Genomic DNA, 15,584 nt, shown 5'->3' on the forward strand with positions numbered 1-15,584 from the left:
ATCTGAGGGAAAGGTCTCTTATAACTCGATTCCGCTTGGGGATCATTAGAAGTAATTTGTGCTTCCCCCTAGGTCAGTATGGGGAGAAATGTGTTAGACCCTGCCCCTGTGATGGGGTGTCCCATCAGACCTTGATCCATTTTACACTGTTCTGTGTCTTTTATGCACCATTTAGAACCCGATTTCTACTACCGCTCCTTAGGCCCAAGGGTTTTGCGCAATACCGTCCTGCTTTCATGTGGCTGCAAATGGCCTCAGATGTACTGGTATGGAAGGGCCTGGGATAATTCCTGAAGGGAGCAACTACTTGGCGCAAAAATGTAGAATTTTTAGAATGATTTTACTTATTTTTTTTGCCAGTTTTTTATGAATGAGGTTTTTATCTTCTTCTGCTTTTTATTTTTATATACATATATATATATATATATATATAATTATATGTACTTGTTTTTATGATGGGTGTTTTTATTATACATGGTTTTTATTGGTATTTTTAAAATGTTTTGGTGATTATGTGTTGTAATGGATGAATTTTTTTCATACCGAATAAAGCTTCTTCTTCTTCTAATCAGTAGCCCTTTTTTAAAAAGGACCTCTTTGGATTTTCTCAATTCTCCCTCACTTCATTTCTACCCACAGAGATACAATCAATACACACTCACTGTACTGGGAAACCGTATCTACTCTCCATCATGTCATGCTAAATGCATTCCACTAGTCCATGAATGTACACTTTCATCACACAAGGAGACTTACTACTATGCACTTGCTACATGACCTCCTTCCATACACACACAACTGGAATGTCAGCACAAAGATCTGGGGGTCACACAGAATAACTTTTTGGGCCATCTAAGATGATCTATCAGGAGCTTCCCTCATCCCTCTGCTCATGAGAACCTTCTTATTATCCTGAGCTTCTCATTACTGATTACCAAATCCCTTTAGCCCCTTTGTTAGCCATCAGCCATTTTCCTGACTTCAGCCTTCCGAGTTCCTCATACACTTTCTGTCATCCCTCACAGAGCATACTGATTTGAACCCATCCACCTTTCAACTCTTTTGCAAAGTGTCATTCCGTATGCGCTAAGATCTACCCTCAGACTACTGTGCCAACAAATTCTGTCCTCAAAGGTCAGAGTTTAAAAGTCTCTGCTTTGTACTTACTTTGCATTCTATGGTTTTTCAGGAAATACCTACCAGTTATTTTTGTGGGATTCAGAGGTGGGGGTTTCTAAGGGTTGGCAGCATAAGAAGCATGAATAAGAACCATTTTCAAAGGGATATCTTAATACATATGGCCTTGAATCACATAGGTATCCCCCTGCTCCTTGTATTCTTCCTTTACTTCCAGGTCCTTCTGTGACTTTAGCTGTGAGTCCTCTTCCTAGTCTTGTTCCAAAGCTTCATTTTCTGGGTTATTTTAGCCAACTGATCCTTATTCTGGCCTTGGTCTGAATAGTTCTGGTCACCCTGGTACTAGTTTCTTTAATCTGCTGGTCCTGATTGTAGTCCTTCTTGATCCAGGTATTCTGAGTGCTGTTCCGAGCTAATCCCTATGTTAGCCTTTTCCGGGCCTCCAGATCCTGGTACTACTGATCCATACCCTCATCTGTCTGGCTTGCTGGGTCCTTATTCTTCCAGCCCTGTGGTCCTAGTTCTCCTAGGGCTGGCACTCTTACTGTTTTTCTTTACCCTGTACTTGTTCTTCTGGTCAACCTGGTATTGCCTTCATTGGTCCTGGTCTCCTTATTAGGTCATCTTGGGCTGGGCCTGGTCATTTTAGTCCTGGCCTGGTTCCATTGGTCTTTATTTTTCTGGTTGTCCTAGTTTTCCTGATCCTTGGCAGCCTAGTCCACATACCCAAGTCTCTATTCCCCCTACTTTACTTGTAACCTCAAGCCCTGGTCCCTTGGTTCTGATCTCTCTGGTCCACCTATTCCTGTTTCTGGTCCTGTTTATTCTGAACCTTCTAGTGCACTTAATCCTCCTCTATATGGTCCCTGGTCTTAATGGACTCCACCCACTCCTGAGCAAACTAGGTCTCCTGTTCAGCCTCCAACATGTAATGGTAGTCTTAGCCCTCCTGCTCATCGGCATCTTGGAAAAACTTGATCAACTTGATCCTTTTGTTTCTGGTCCTCCTTGCTTAGGTCTTTGTATGCCTAATGCTTTTGGTTCTAGTCTTCCTGACCACCCTGGCCCTTTCGGGTGTACCTTCTCCTAGCACTTCCTTTTCATTCCCAATCCTTTTGACCCTTGTACATGTAACCTGGTCCTTCTGATTATTATCACCATGCTCTTCTGATTCCAAATACATCCTTTCCTGGAACTGCTGGCCCCTAGGTCTACTTGGCCTCTTGTTGACTTGCCCTCTTAGACCTTGACCTCTTAGCTCTTGTCTTCATGCTTTGGATTATCTATGTCTTTCTTGCCATGAACCTTTTCCTCATGGTCCTTCTGGCACTACACTCAAGGGTCAGAGCCCTACAGGCCCTGGTTCTATTTGTTTGGGTCTTCTGAGACTTGTGATTTAAATCCTGGCCGCCTTGACATCACAATCCAGTCCCCTTAGTATTCCAGGGTCTGGCTGTACTGGTCCTCCTGATCTTCCTCACCCTGGCCCTGCTACTCAGAGGTCCTGATCTTTCTTTTTTATGTGGTAATATGGGCCCTCATACTATGGTCCCCCTGGCACTACTAGGCCTGTTTCTGATCCTCTTGGTGTTGATCCTTCTAATTCCCCCTTGCTCCAGCCCCCTGGCTCTGGTCTCCTTGATATTCTTGGTACTGACCCATGCATCTTCCTTGCTTATCCTGGCCCACGGTCCTGTTGGCTTGGATCTTGTCTTCCCAGATCTAGTTTTGATCCTCTTGGCCCTGGTGGTTCTGCTGCTTGTCCTCATGCTTCTGCAAAAACTCCTCATGGTCCTTGTTTATGTGGTCCTCCTGGGCCTAGCCATCCTGTTGCTCATCTTCCTGGACATCCTGTTGCTAGACCTGTAGCATGGATCTCAAGGATATGATCATCCTGGTCCTGATATCCCTGGTCCTAATCTTGTTGATCCTTTTCAACCTAACCCTGGTTCTTCTGGTCCCTGTACTCATGGTCCTTAGCCTCTTAACCTTGATCTTCCTGGTCCCCCTAGTCATTCATTTCCTGGTCATCTTAGAACATTTCCTTCTGACTCTGGGGGCCTGTGTCCCTGGTCTAAGCGACTGGGCACTCCTGGCCAAATCATGCTATTTTTGTTTATAATGGACCGTGTCCTTCTCAAGATTCTGTGCTAATTGTCCCTGAACCTCTTGGACCTGTTCCTTATACTTTTGGTTCACCTGGACCTTGTTCTCTTTGACCTGACCCACAAGCTATCCTAGTGTTGGTCTCCTTGGCCCGCCTCATCCTTGTCGATCTTGTTCTATTCGCTTGTTATCATGAAATTTGCCTTTTGGCCATTATGACCCTACTTGGTTCCCCAGTGTTGGTCCATCCAGCCCTGTTCCTTTGTGGTCTTCTATGGCCTAGTCACCTTGTCTCGGTTCCCCTCACTATTAACTTCCTAGCGCTGGTGCCACAGGTCCTGGTCCATCTTGCTCCACATGTCTTGAAATTCATAGTCTTTGTCCTCCTGATTTGGGTTGTCTTAATTCCCCTCATTCTGTTCCTTGTCCATTTAGCCCTAATGGTACAGCAGTAATTGATCCCCATCCTCTTGGTCCAGGTTCTCCTTGTTTGGGTCCTCTTGAGCCTGGTCATTTTGGTCCTATTCCTCCTGGCCACAACTGTTCATTCCACTTGGTCTTCTGGCCTTCTTCCATCAGATCTTTCTCACCCTGGTTCTGCTACTTGTAATGATTGTTCTGCCTCACTTTGCAATCCGAGCCCAGGTTCCCTGATCTTCATGACCTTCTTAGCCCTGTTTGCGGTCCTCCTGGACATGATCCTTTTAGTTTACCTATGCTTCTTGCACTGGTTTTCTGGGTGCCCTTGGTACCCCCCTTCAGTCTTCTAAGTACCTGTCCTGCTTATCATGTTATCCTGCACACACACTGTCCATTGCCTTTCAGGGTCTCTCTTTGCAGTCCTTTTCAATCAATCTGATCCTGATATTCTTGCCCCTCACTCTCCTGCCCCTTTGCCTCTACTGTTCTGCAATAACTTGTCCTGCCACAGATCATCCTTAACTTTCCCAGTACTGGTGTTCCATGACCTCTTGTTCATGCTTGTCTAAAAACTTCCTGGTCCTGTACTTCCTGGTCCTAGTTTGACTGGTCATCATTCCCATATACTCCTGCCCCTAGTCCTTTGGATCCTGGGTCTCCTATTTCACAAGATCGCGGTCCTATACCTTGTCATCATCCTTCTGGTCCCGCTCCTCTAGTTTGTCTAGTACCCATGTTTGCCGGTTCCAAATCTTTCTGATTGTGCTTTCCCAGGTCCATGTAATCCCAGTCTTTGTTCTTTGCTCCTTTGTCCAGTCTTCATTTATTGGGTCTTTTTGTGCTAGTTCTACTGGCCTTGGGTTTATCATCCTTTATAACCCTCCTGGTCATTCTAATCTAGGGTCTCCAGATTCTGTTACCCTTGTCCTTTCTGGTTTTGGTGTGCCCTGTCGTGAACCTTTTGCTTCTGGCCCCTCGTCCCTCATTGATATGATCTTTGTGGTTTTGGCCTTCCTCTCTCTGGTCCTTTTTTCCACTGGTGTAAGAAATAGGTTTGTTGGTTGACTGGGGCATGAGGCCTGGCCAAGTAAAATCCACAATCTCTTGCAGGCTCAACCACAGAAAGTAACTCAATTAACCTATGCTTAACTCTGGGTAGCATGGCACAAAAACAGTCAGGCTTAACTTGTAGGCAATGTGTAAAGTATTTATGCAGCACACAAACAGTAATACAATGAAAACACAATACAAGAAGAATCCCACACTGATTCAGAAAAATAGAGTACAATATACTACATCATTCAAAACCAAAACAACAGTACCAAAGTTATGATTTTTTAAAGATTTTTTGTAAAAACAACTGCATAAAAGATCAAAGTGTTAACCGCACACATCTAGTTGTGCAAGACTGGGTCAAAGTAAAAAAATATGGCCAAATGCAATGGAGTGTAGTTCAGATACACGCAAGGCTGCAGGAGGTGCCAGAGGAGGGTGCATCACAACCACATACCCTTAGGTCAACATGATGGTGAAGATTTCTATGTTTGGACTTAGTCGTGTTTCTGGAACTCCAAAATTTCTAGCAGGGCAAGGCTGAGAGCTGTTGGTGAAGACAGCTGTACAAGGCTGCATAACCCTTTGATGAAGGCCCGCTGTACAGGATTTGCTGTTGCAGAGAAGAACTTCATGGGAAAAGATGAGAAGTCAATTGGACCGGTGATGCACCTCAAACAGATAAGGAGGCTGGTGGGTCCCAGTCTCCTATTGATTCTCAGAGCAGTTTTTGTACAAAAAAATGCTAAGCCCTTAGTTTTGAAATTTGACCATCAAGGCACTTTTAGCTCCACAATTAAGGATCCAAGGCTAGTGGGAGACCCCTTGGGGGTTCTGGACTCACCCAGGCTGGGTTCAGGTTTGGGTTCAAGATGGTGGAAGCCTTTGGTGTCCCTGTGGCTCTGAATAAGAGGCCAGCAAACCAGAGTTGGGAGTCACACTTGTAGACCTAGATTCAGGTGAAGATTCAGGACTCAAAAGCAGGACTGACCTCTGAGGGCTCATGGTAGGCTCCAGGCAGCAGAGCAGTTATTTGAGGTACAGCAAAGCAATCTTGCAGCAAGCACAACAGGTCACAGAAGAAGGCAGTCCTTTTGCAAGTCCCGGAGTGCATTGAAGAGTTTGTGTCCAGGGTCCTGTTTTTATTCTCTACTTCCCTCATTCTGAAAAGAAGGAGAAGTTTCTAGACAGTGGTTTTGAAGTGCATGAAATTTCCTTACTCCCCTAGCTGACGTGACAATTTGGAGTTGATAGGTCCTTTGTGTGATGGCAGAACACTCCCTCTTCAGTTGCAAGTGGGGCTGTTCTCAGCTCCGTCTCCCTAACCTGCAAGCAGATGGCCCACTAAGGCACAACTATTCCCTCTATTGTGTGAGTGTCTGGGAGGAATTCACAAAGTCTAACTGTCATTTGCATTCAGTCATGTGACTCAAGACAGGTTGCCGTCACAAGCGAGCTATAGACAGGAAAATGGCAACTTTCTAAAAATATAAATAAGAGTGATGGATGGAATGTTTGAATTCATCTCAGCCACTGTAATCACTAGGGCTTCATCCCAATCCTTCATTATTTTGCACATCATGGCACCACAGCTTTGACCCACCTATATGCAAATCAGCCTTGACCCTGCTCCAATAGTAACAGACCAGCCCAAGGTGCAATACACATACAGGATTTTCTTACTTGTGAAGAAAGCACTGAATCTTTCAGGCTCACCGTTCTGACAACAGAATAAAATATTAACTGAATGATAAACTGTTTGAATGCTAAATGGCTATATATATGTAAATATATATATAAAATCGAAATGCTCGAGATAAGATCTCAATCAGCCCAAATGGGTGGTGCGAGAACCGGTACGAGCGAGCGGGTAATTAATTAAACAAAGAAAAAAATATATACACAACGCATTTCGACTGACACAGCAGCCTTGGTCACGTGACCAAGGCTGCTGTGTCAGTCGAAACGCGTTGTGTGTGGATTCAATTGATTTTTCTTGTTCCTGAAACCTGAGTGTGCGAGTATTATATATTTTTTCTTTGTTTTAATAAATATATATATATATATATATATATATATATATATATATATATATATATATTTATATTTATATTTCATAGTGGCTGTCACCACTAGGTAGTTATTGTTAGGACCATGTTTCCATAGGAAAAAGTCTTCCTGACTTGCCTATATCTTTGTCAACGTTTGACGAGTCTTGATGAAATTTTCTAAAAAAAATGGGTTGCAGTGTTTCTTGTTGCACTTGGAAGGTTTTGGGATGATCCGTCAAGCGGGGTCTGAGAAAAAGCGGGCTCAAAAAAGGTTGCATTTCCTATGTCATTTTCCATAAGATTCTTTAGATAAGACTACAGGCCGAACCACTGGAAGGCCTTACAGCAAATTTGGCAGAAAGCTATCTATTGGTACGCAGATTATGCTTTCGCTTATTTGGTGTGAATCTGTACAGCAGATTTTTGAGATATTGAAGGAAAAATAAATTTGAAGATCTCTGGCTGTGAATAATTCACGAAATTCATAAGTACGCGTAAGAAAAGAAGCGTTGCAATTAGCTGACCGCAACCTGACTACAAAGTTGCAGCTTCCATTTTATTTCACAGGACACAGTCCCCCGGGGGTTAAAATCCAAATTGAAAGTGGCATTAGAGGTCAGGGTGAAGGTACCCTGACCCCAGAGGTGTGATACAGGTGTGTTTTAATTGCAAATTATGGGATTAAAATAATTTTGCGTCATCATGCGCGAAAGTCACGAAAATGTTTGAATTATCACAAATTATTCACAAATATGGAAACATTTGAAAGAAAAACCACAGACTTATTCATACACTAATTTGTTCACTCATACATGCTCAGAGACTCATACGTCCACTTACACACCCACTCAGACACTCAAACACCCCCTCAAACCCACTCAGACTCACACATCCACTTTCAGACCCACTCAGACATTTACACACCTACTTATAGATCCAATGTCGTACCCTGTGGCCAACCTGTGTTGCCCACAAGCAAAGGACTTGTATGGTGTGGGTTTGGGTGGTTATAAGGGCTTTACTGCAAGGCCTGGATGCAGGCCAGGCCTTGTGACCAACCCCTGCCGCACGGCCAAAGGCCATCCATGGAGGGAGCTGGAATAACTGATAGTAATTAAAATTGCTTTACGTTAAAGAAACACAGAAATGTACTAAAAAAAAAAAAAAAAAAAAAAGGTTACAGGAACGTTTCAGTTAGGTTCTGAATTTACTTGTACAGAACCATAGAAATGCAGCATTATTGTTAGTATCTTTTAGGTAACTATAACTTGCAGCCTAAGGTAAATATAACTCTCGCCTTCACCATGCACAGGTAACTACTCCTCACATTATATCATTGATGAGATGTTGTATAGCATCTTTGATATTATCACTGCAACATCTGCAATAAAATTGTTGCTAAGAAAACTTTACCTGGCAAGGAATTTTTAATGCCCTGGGACCTTGCCGTCCCGGGGGCCTATAAAAAAAATCAAGCGCAGGAGCCTGTGCTTGTTTTTTTATAAAAATTTTGCCACAAATTTGTGAGTATTGTCACCTTAAGGCAAATTATTTTTTTTTTTTAAAAATTTCCCTGGGTGGCCTTCTGGGTCCCACACCAGTGCTAAGGGGTCAAGGCAACTCTACCCTGGCCCCTTTTCTTTTCTTTATCTTTTTTTGCTGGACTTGGCTCGAGCTTAACTTTGGCACCGTTTGATGAATCTTCACAAAATTTTCCAGAAATCAGACCTCATAACAGTTGCTGTCTGAAATGATTCGAGGTGATCCTTCAAGCTGGGGCAATGAAAAAGTGGGCGTCCAAAAACGCATTTTCCATATTCTTTTTTCCATAGGAAAAATTGAACAGTGATAGCGCCACAACTACTGAACAGAGTTACACCAAATTTAGCAGAAATGTAGCTCTTGGTCCAGAAAAAGACCTTGTTGTTATTTGGTGTAAATCTGTTCAGTAGTTTTAGAGAAATTAAAAGAAATCCAAATTTGTATATATAGGGAAGCAAGGATTCTTGACCCCTCCCACTCTTCTGCTGAGATCTGATTGGCTGTCAACACTTCATCAAGGAAGTGTTGTCAGCAATGTTGGGACTCAACTTCAGCCACGTTCCAGAAAAAAGGTAAACAAATAAATAAAAAGGGGCAGTGTACAGACAACCTGACCTCTTAGCTCTGGTGGTGGGGTCCCAGAGGGACCACCCCCTAGGGCTAAAAAGCATTTCCCCCAAAAAACAATTGCTGCAAAGTCACAAGAGGGTTGCAAATCCGCAGCAACATATTTTTAAAAAGGAAGCGTGGCCTCGCGCCCATCATCATTTTAAAGTGCCCAGGTGGGCCATGTCCGGAGGCATTTGCATAATAATGTGGGGAGGGTACCTGGCCCCTCCCCACTGGCCTGGGAAGTGCCACCTCCCCAAGGCTTATAAATATTATTTGGTGGGCACAAGCCCCCCCCACTGCCCCAGAGAACAGCACCTCCCTGAGACTATAAATAATTGTTATGCGGGGGAGTGCACGGCCCTTCTGCTGCCCTGGGGACCACCACCTCCCCAAGGCTGTCAAATATAATGTGAGGGGGCATGCGCCCCCCTGCTGCGCCAGGGACCACCACCTCCCCGCAGCAAACAGCTAAAAAAAGAAAGGGGGTCCCTTTGGGACCCACAAGCCCTGGGGATCATCACCTCCCAGGGGCTTTTAACACATTTGAGGTGGCCGCACTGCCCCCCTTCTGGAACCAGGTATGCGTGCAGGGAATAGGGATGAAAGATTTGCTTCAGCAAGTACAGAGCTGCTACTTTGAGCAACTGCTTGCTTGCTGAAGCAATTTGACCGTGGGGGAGGCCTTGAGGCTTCCCCCGCAGTCCCAGATAGCCTGTAAATGGCTTCTTGTAAAATGAAATAAAAAATTGCAGGAAATGCGGGGCTCCCCTGCGGCCACAGATAGCCGATGAAGTGCTAAAAAAAGAAAATGGAACAAAAAGTTAAATAGCTCAGTGTGAATGTCACAGACCGTCACCCTGAGCATTCAGGGTTCGAGGCAAACTAGACTTGTTTCCCTAATTTTTTTTTTTTTTAATAGGTAAAAATGTTTAAGGCTCATACTGAAAGTTGTTCTTCTCCCTTTAAATATCAAATACATTTTTCTTTTGAATTAGGCAGAAATATCTCATTCTAAGTGTATCATACATCAAAACCTGAAAAATCCACTATCTCTCTCCCTCTCACTTTCTCTCTCGCTCTTTCTCCAACTTACACACTGTAGGAAGTTGGCTCTGTATGTACTATTTCAAAGTAAGAAATAGCATGCACAGAGTCCAAGGGTTCCCTTTAGAGGTAAGATAGTGGCAAAAAGAGATAATTCTAATGCTCTATTTTGTGGTAGTGTGGTCAAGCAGTAGGCTTATCAGTGGGTAGTGTTAAGCATTTGTTGTACACACACAGGCAATAAATGAGGAACACACACACTCAAAGACAATTCAAGGCCAATAGGTTTTAATATAGAAAAATATATTTTCTTAGTTTATTTTAAGAACCACAGGTTCAAGATTTACAATCAATACTTTAAATGAAAGGTATTTCACTCAGGTACCTTAGGAACTTTGAATCAGCAAAATAGCATGTACAGTTTTGGCAAAAATGGCAATAAGCTATTTTAAAACTAGACACTGCAAATTTCAACAGTTCCTGGGGGAGGTAAGTATTTGTTAGTTTTGCAGGTAAGTAAACCACCTACAGGGTTCAAAGTTGGGTCCAAAGTAGCCCACCGTTGGGGGTTCAGGGCAACCCCAAAGTTACCACACCAGCAGCTCAGGGCTGGTCAGGTGCAGAGGTCAAAGTGGTGCCCAAAACGCCAAGACTTCAATGGAGAAGGGGGTGCCCCGGTTCCAGTCTGCCAGCAGGTAAGTACCCGCGACTTCGGAGGGCAGACCAGGGGGGTTTTGTAGGGCACGGGAAGGGACACAAGTCATCACAGAAAGTACACCCTCAGCGGCACTGGGGCGGCCGGGTGCAGTGTGCAAACAGGCGTCTGGTTTCCAAGGAGACCCAGGGAAGCAGGCAGGCAAGGGGGGGGCTCCTTGGGGAAGCCACCACCTGGGCAAGGGAGAGGGCCACCTGGGGGTCGCTTCTGCACTGGAGGTTGGATCCTTCAGATCCTGGGGGCTGCAGGTGCAGTGTCTTTACCAGGCGTCAGGTTCTTTGAAGCAGGCCGTCGTGGTCAGTGGGAGCCTCTGGATTCCCTCTGCAGGCATCGCTGGGGGGGCTCAGGGGGGTCAACTCTGGCTACTCACAGGGTCGCAGTCGCCGGGGCGTCCTCCCTGTAGTGTTGTTTCTCCACAGGTCCAGCCGGGGGCGTCGGGTGCAGAGTGGAAAGTCTCACGTTTCCGGCGGGAAACGTTCAGTCCTTTAAAAGTTGTTTCTTTGTTGCAAGTTGTAGTTTCTTTGGAACAGAGCCGCTGTCCTCGGGAGTTCTTGGTCCTTTTAGATGAAGGGTAGTCCTCTGAGGCTTCAGAGATCGCTGGACCCTGGGGAGTGCATCGCTGTTGCTGGGGCCAAAGCAGTTGGTGTCTCCATCTTCTCTGCAGGGCTTCAGGTCAGCAACCCTTCTTCGTCTTAGGTTGCAGGAATCTGGTTTCCTAGGTTCTGGGGGCCCCTAAATACTCAATTTAGGCATGTGTTTAGGCCTGGGGGGTTAGTAGCCAATGGCTAATAGCCCTGAGGGTGGCTACACCCTCTTTGTGCCTCCTCCCTGAGGGGAGGGGAGCACATCCCTAATCCTATTGGGGAAATCCTCCATCTGCAAGATGGAGGATTTCTAAAAGTCAGAGTTACCTCAGCTCAGGACACCTTAGGGGTTGTCCTGACTGGCCAGTGACTCCTCCTTGTTTTTCTCATTATCTCCTCCGGCCTTGCCGCCAAAAGTGGGGCTGTGGCCAGAGGGGGTGGGCATCTCCACTAGCTGGGATGCCCTGTGGCGCTGTAACAAAGGGGGTGAGCCTTTGAGGCTCACCGCCAGGTGTTACTGTTCCTGCAGGGGGAAGTGAGAAGCAACTCCACCCAGTACAGGCTTTGTTACTAGCCACATAGTGACAAAGGCACTCTCCCCATGTGGCCAGCAACATGTCTGGTGTGTGGCAGGCTGGTAAAACTAGTCAGCCCACACTGGAAGTCGGGTATGTTTTCAAGGGGCATCTCTAAGATGCACTCTAGGGTGTATTTCACAATAAAATGTACACTGGCATCAGTGTGCATTTATTGTGCTGAGACGTTTGATACCAAACTTCCCAGTTTTCAATGTAGCCATTATGGTGCTGTGGAGTTCCTGTATGACAGACTCCCAGACCATATACTCTTATTGCTACCCTGCACTTACAATGTCTAAGGTTTTGCTTAGACACTGTAGGGGCATAGTGCTCATGCACTTATGCCCTCACCTATGGTATAGTACACCCTGCCTTAGGGCTATAAGGCCTGCTAGAGGGGTGACTTATCTATGCCATGGGCAGTGTGAGGTTGGCATGGCACCCTGAGGGGAGTACCATATCGACTTAGTCATTTTCTCCCCACCAGCACACACAAGATGGCAAGCAATGTGTCTGTGCTGAGTGAGGGGTCCCCAGGGTGGCATAAGACATGCTGCATCCTTTAGAGACCTTCCCTGGCATCAGGGCCCTTGGTACCAGGTGTACCAATTACAAGGGACTTACCAGGATGCCAGGGTATTCCAATTGTGGAGACAAAGGTACAGGTTAGGGAAAGAACACTGGTGCTGGTGCCTGGTTAGCAGGCCTCAGCACACTTTAAAATCATAACTTGGCATCAGCAAAGGCAAAACATCAGGGGGTAACCATGTCAAGGAGGCATTTCCTTACAGAACCACTCCCCACCCCCAAACGAAAGAAGATGAGACTAACCTTTCCGAAGAGAGTCTTAATTTTCTAAGTGGAAGAACCTGGAAAGCCCATCTGCATTGGCATGGGCAGTCCCAGGTCTGTATTCCACTATAAAGTCCTTTCCCTGTAGGGAGATGGACCACCTCAACAGTTTTGGATTTTCACCTTTCATTTGCATTAGCCATCTGAGAGGTCTGTGGTCAGTTTGAACTACAAAGTGAGTACCAAAGAGGTATGGTCTCAGCATCTTCAGGGACCAAACCACAGCAAAGGCCTCCCTCTCAATGGCACTCCAACGCTGCTCCCTGGGGAGTAACCTCCTGCTAATGAAAGCAACAGGCTGGTCAAGGCCATCATCATTTGTTTGGGACAAAACTGCCCCTATCCCATTTCAGAGGCATCAGTCTGCACAATGAACTGCTTGAAGTAATCTTGAGCTTCTAGAACTGGTGCTGTGCACATAGATTGTTTCAAGGTGTCAAAGGCCTGTTGGCATTCTACAGTCCAGGTTACCTTCTTGGGCATTTTCTTGGAGGTAAGTTCTGTGAGGGGTGTCACTATTGATCCATATCCCTTCACAAACCTCCTGTAGTACCCAGTCAAGCCAAGGAATGCCCTGACATGAGGCTGGGTTTTTGGAGCTACCCAGTCCAGAATAGTCTGGATCTTGGGTTGGAGTGGCTGAACTTGGCCTCCACCTACAAGGTGTCCCAAGTAAACCACAGTTCCCTGCCCTATCTGACATTTGGATGCCTTGATAGAGAGGCCTGCTGCTTGCAGGGCCTTCAAAACTTTCTTCAGGTGGACCAGGTGATCCTGCCAGCTGGAGCTAAAGACAGCAATATCGTCAAGATAAGCTGCACTAAAGGACTCCAGGCCAACAAGGATTTGATTCACCAACCTTTGGAAGGTGGCAGGGGCATTCTTTAAGCCAAAGGGCATTACAGTAAACTGATAATGCCCATCAGGAGTGGAGAATGCTGTATTTTGTTTTGCTCCTGGTGCCATTTTGATTTGTCAGTACCCTGCTGTTAAGTCAAAGGTACTTAAGTATCTGGCAGCACCTAGTTTGTCAATCAATTCATCTGCCCTTGGAATGGGATGGGCATCTGTCTTGGTGACAGAATTTAGTCCTCTGTAGTCCACACAAAACCTCATCTCTCTCTTTCCATCTTTGGTGTGAGGTTTGGGGACTAAGACCACCGGGCTAGCCCAGGGGCTGTCAGAGTGCTCAATGACTCCCAATTCCAGCATCTTGTGGACTTCCACTTTGATGCTTTCCTTAACTTGGTCAGACTGTCTGGAAATTTTGTTTTTGACAGGCATGCTGTCTCCTGTGTCCACATCATGGGTACACAGGTGTGTCTGACCATGGGTTAGGGAAAAGAGCTCAGCAAACTGCTGTAAGACTTTCCTACAGTCAGATTGCTATTGGTCAGAGAGGGTGTCTGAATAGATCACTCTATCTACTGAGCCATCTTTAGGGTCTGTTGAGAGGAGATCAGGGAGAGGTTCACTCTCAACTTCCTGGTCCTCATCTGTCACCATCAACAGATTCACATCTGCCCTGTCATGAAAGAGTTTGAGGCGGTTCACATGGATCACTCTTTTGGGGGTCCTGCTAGTGCCTAGGTTTACCAGGTAGGTGACCTGACTCTTCCTTTCTAGCACTGGGTAAAGGCCACTCCATCTGTCCTGAAGTGCCCTGGGAGCCACAGGCTCCAGAACCCAGACTTTCTGCCCTGGCTGAAACTCAACCATAGCAGCCTTTTGGTCATACCACATCTTCTGGAGTTGTTGGCTGGCCTCAAGGTTTCTGCTTGCCTTTTCCATCTACTCTGCCATCCTGGAACGTAGGCCTAGTACATAGTCCACTATATCTTGTTTAGGCTCATGAAGAGGTCTCTCCCAGCCTTCTTTTACAAGAGCTAGTGGTCCCCTTACAGGATGGCAAAACAGAAGTTAAAAGGGGGAAAACCGTACTCCCTTCTGAGGCACCTCTCTGTAGGCGAAAAGCAGACATGGCAAGAGGACATCCCATCTCCTTTTGAGCTTTTCAGGGAGCCCCTGATCATGCCTTTCAATGTCTTGTTAAATCTTTCTACAAGACCATTGGTTTGTGGATGATATGGTGTGGTGACTTTGTAAGTCACCCCATGTAGGAAAGTATCATCTTGCCTGGCATGTTACCCCCATATTTCACTGTATATATGTTGTTTTAGTCTATGTGTCACTGGGACCCTGCCAGGCAGGGCCCCAGTGCTCATAAGTATGTGCCCTGTATGTGTTCCCTGTGGGATGCCTAACTGTCTCACTGAGGCTCTGCTAACCAGAACCTCAGTGGTTATGCTCTCTCTGCTTTCCAAATGTGTCACTAACAGGCTAGTGACTAAATTTACCAATTCACATTGGCATTTGGTACACCCTTATAATTCCCTGGTATATGGTACTGAGGTACCCAGGGTATTGGGGTCCCAGGAGTTCCCTATGGGCTGCAGCATTTCTTTTGCCACCCATAGGGAGCTCTGAAAATTCTTACACAGGCCTGCCAGTGCAGCCTGAGTGAAATAACATCCACGTTATTTCACAGCCATTTACCACTGCACTTAAGTAACTTATAAGTCACCTATATGTGGAACCTTCACCTGGTGAAGGTTGGGTGCAAAGTTACTTAGTGTGTGGGCACCCTGGCACTAGCCAAGTTGCCCCCACATCGTTCAGGGCAAATTCCCCGGACTTTGTGATTGCGGGGACACCATTACACACGTGCACTGTACATAGGTCACTACCTATGTACAGCCTCACAATGGTAACTCCGAACATGGCCATGTAACATGTCTAAGATCATGGAATTGTCACCCCAATGACATTCTGGCATTGGGGGGTCAATTCCATGATCCCCCGAGTCTCTAGCACAGAACCCGGGTACTGC

The sequence above is a fragment of the Pleurodeles waltl genome, chromosome 7 (genome assembly GCF_031143425.1).
Source record: "Pleurodeles waltl isolate 20211129_DDA chromosome 7, aPleWal1.hap1.20221129, whole genome shotgun sequence".
In the NCBI taxonomy this organism is placed as follows: Eukaryota; Metazoa; Chordata; class Amphibia; order Caudata; family Salamandridae; genus Pleurodeles; species Pleurodeles waltl.